Source organism: Peromyscus eremicus, unplaced genomic scaffold, assembly GCF_949786415.1.
Source record: "Peromyscus eremicus unplaced genomic scaffold, PerEre_H2_v1 PerEre#2#unplaced_32, whole genome shotgun sequence".
In the NCBI taxonomy this organism is placed as follows: Eukaryota; Metazoa; Chordata; class Mammalia; order Rodentia; family Cricetidae; genus Peromyscus; species Peromyscus eremicus.
In genome coordinates, this window is record NW_026734292.1 from 4,775,171 (window position 1) to 4,778,725 (window position 3,555).

The following is a 3,555-nucleotide window of genomic DNA, read 5'->3' on the forward strand; positions in this document are numbered from 1 at the left end:
CACTCCCTTTGCCATATGCTGTGCAAATAGCACTTGCGTCTCTTCCCAGGTAATACAGTGTATTGGACTGAAGAGAAGATACTCTTCTTTTCAGTTTCCTAAGCAGAGGTGAACTAGATATGGCTGGTGTGTGTAGGAAGCACAGTTCTTTTGTTCTGAGCAAGCTAACTGTTCTGGCCCTACAGAAAAACAGTAGAGTAGAAAAGTGCTCTTTTCTCAAAAACAGATTTTGTTTCTTGTAAGGCGAGCTAGTATTTGTTTCCCATTCATGAACGGAATTGAATCACATGCAGTTTCTGGTCCTACGAGCAAGAGTTGGTTTCTGGTAAGGAAAGTCACTATTGTGCTCCCATTGCCATACACAGTGCAAAAAGCTCTCGCGTCTGTTCCCAGCAAGTACAGTGTATTGGACTGACAAGAATCTACCGTTCTTGACAGTTTCCTAAGGAGAGTTGAGGTAGATATGGCCCAAGTGTGTAGGAAGCACCGTTCATTTTTTCTGAGCAAGCTCATGTTCAGGCCCTATAGGAAACACAGTAGAGTAGAAGAGTGCTCTTTTCTCAAAAGCAGAGTGTGTTTCTTGTAAGGCGAGCTACTGTTAGGTTCCCTTTAATAAGTAGATTTGAATCACATGCAGTTTCTGGTCCTACGAGTAAGAGAGGTTTTCTGTTAAGGAAAGTCACTATTGCATTCTCTCCAATTACGATACACAATGCAAATAGCACTCGCGTCTGTTCCCAGCAAGTACAGTGTATAGAAATGAAGAGAAGCTACTGTTCTTGTCAGTTTCCATAGCAGAGTTGAACTAGATATGGCCCATATGTGGTGGAAGCACAATTCTTTTGTTTTGAGCAAGCTCACCTTCCGGCCCTGTAGGAAACACAGTAGAGTAGAGGAGTGCTCTTTTCTCAAAAGCAGAGTATGTTCCTTGTAAGGCGAGCTATTATTTGTTTCTCATTCATAAATGGAGTTGAATCACATGCAGTTTCTGGTCCTATGAGCAAGAGTTGTTTTCTTGTTAGGAAAGTCACTATTGTGCTCCCTTTGCCGTATACAGTGCAAATTACCACTCGCATCTTTTCCCAGCAAGTACAGTGTATTGGACTGAAGAGAAGCTGCTGTTCTTGTCAGTTTCCTAAGCAGAGTTGAACTAGATATGGCCCGTGTGTGGAGGAAGCACAGTTCTTTTGTTCTGAGCAGGCTCATTCTTCTGGCCCTATGGGAAACACAGTAGAGTAGCAGAGTGCTCTTTCCTCAAAAGCAGAGTGTGTTTCTTGTAAGGCGAGCTACTGTTGTTTCCCATTCATAAACAGAGTTGAATCACAAGCAGTTTCTGGTCGTGAAAGCAAGAGTTGTTTCCTGGTAAGGAAAGTCAATATTGTGCTCCCATAGCCATACATTGCAAATAGCACTCCCGTTTGTTCCCAGCGAGTATAGTGTATTGGCCTGAAGAGAGGCTACTGTTCTTGTAAGTTTCCTAAGCAAAGTTGAACTAGATATGGCCCGTGCATGTAGGAAGCAGAGTTCTTTTCTTCTGAGCAAGCTTACTGTTCTGGAGCTGTGGTAACACAGTAGAGTAGAAACGTGCTCTTTTCAAAAAACAGAGTGTGTTTCTTGTAAGGCGAGGTAGTTTTTGTTTCCCATTGATAAGCAGAGTTGAATCACATGCAGTTTCTGGTCCTACTCGCAGGAGTTGCTGTCTGGTAAGGAAAGTCACTCTTGAGCTCCCATTGCCATCACAGTGCAAAAAGCACTCGCGTCTGTTTCCCACAAGTACAGTGTATTGGACAGAAGAGAAGCTACTATTCTTGTTAGTTTCCTAAGCAGAGTTTAAATATATATGGCCCCTGTGTTTAGGAAGCACATTTCTTTTATTCTGAGCAAGCTCACTCTTCTGGCCCTATAGGAAACTCAATAGAGTAGAAGAGAGCTCTTTTCTCAAAAACAGAGTGTGTTTCTTGTAAGGAAAGCTAGTGTTTGTTTTCCATTCATAAAAGGAGTTGAATCACATGCAGTTTCTGGTCCTATGAGCAAGAGTTGTTTTCTGGTAAGGAAAGTCACTATTGTGCTCTCATTGCCATACACAGTGCAAATAACACTTGCGTCTGTTCCCAGCAAGTACAGTGTATTGGACTGCAGAGAAGCTACTGTTCTTGTCATTTTCCAAAGCAGAGTTGAACTGTATATGGCCACTGTGTAGGAAGCACAGTTCTTTTGTTCTGGGCAAGCTAACATTTCGGACTCAATAGGAAACACAGTAGAGTAGAAGAGTGCTCTTTTCTGAAAAGTAGAGAGTGTTTGTTGAAAGGCAACATAGCGTTTGTTTCCCATTCATAAACAGCGTTGAAACATATGCAGTTTCTGGTCCTACAAGCAAGAGCTTTTTTCTGGTAAGGAAAGTCACTATTGCGCTCCCATTGCCATACACAGCGCAAATAGCACTCTCATCTGTTCACCTCAAGTTCAGTGTTTTTGGCTGAATAAAAGCCATTGTTCTTGTCAGCCTCATAAACAGGTTTGAACTAGATATATCCAGTGTTTGTAGGAAGCACAGTTCTTTTGTTCTGAGCAAGCTTACTCTTCTGGCCTTATAGGAAACACAGTAGTGTAAAACATTGCTCTTTTCTCAAAATCACAGTGTGTTTCTTGTAAGCCGAGCTAGTCTATGTTTTCCATTCATGATCAGAGTTGAATCACAGGCAGTTTCTGTTCCTACGAACAGGAATTTTTTTCTAGTAAGGAAAGTCACTATTGTGCTCCTATTGCCATACTCAGTACAAATAGCACTCGGGTCTGCTCGCAGCAAGTACAGTGCATTGGACTGAAGAAAAGTTTCTGTTCTTGTCATTTACAAAGCAGAGTTGAACTAGATATAGCCCATGTGTGTAGGAAGCACAGTTCTTTTCTTCTGAGCAAGCTCACTGTTCTGGCCCTATAGGAAACACAGTAGAGAAGAAGAGTGTTCTTTTGCCAAAAGCAGAGTGTGCTTCTTGTAAGGCGAGCTAGTATTTGTTTCCCATTCATAAATGGAGTTGAATCACATTCAGTTTAAGGTCCTACAAGCAAGAGTTGTTTTTGGTAAGGAAAGTCACTATTGTGCTTCCATTGCCATACACAGTGCAAATAGCATTCGCATCTGTTCCCAGCAATTACAGTATATTGGACTGAAGTGAAGCTACTGTTCTTTTCAGTTTCCTAAGCACAGTTGAACTAGATATGGTACTTGTGTGTAGGAAGCACTGTTGCTTTGTTCTGAGAAAGCTCACTCTTCTGGCCCTATAGGAAACACAGTAGAGTAGAAGAGTGTTCTTTTCTCAAAAGCAGAGTGTGTTTCTTGTAAGGCCTGCCAGTGTTTGTTTCCCATTCATAAACGGAGTTGAATTACATGCAGTTTCTGATCCTACGAGCAAGAGTTGTGTTCTGGTAAGGAAAGTCACTATTATGATCCCAATGCTATATACAGTCCAACAACACTCACATCTGTTCCCAGGAATTACAGTGTATTGGACTGAAGAGAAGCTACTGTTCTTGTCAGTTTCCTATGCAGAGTTGAAC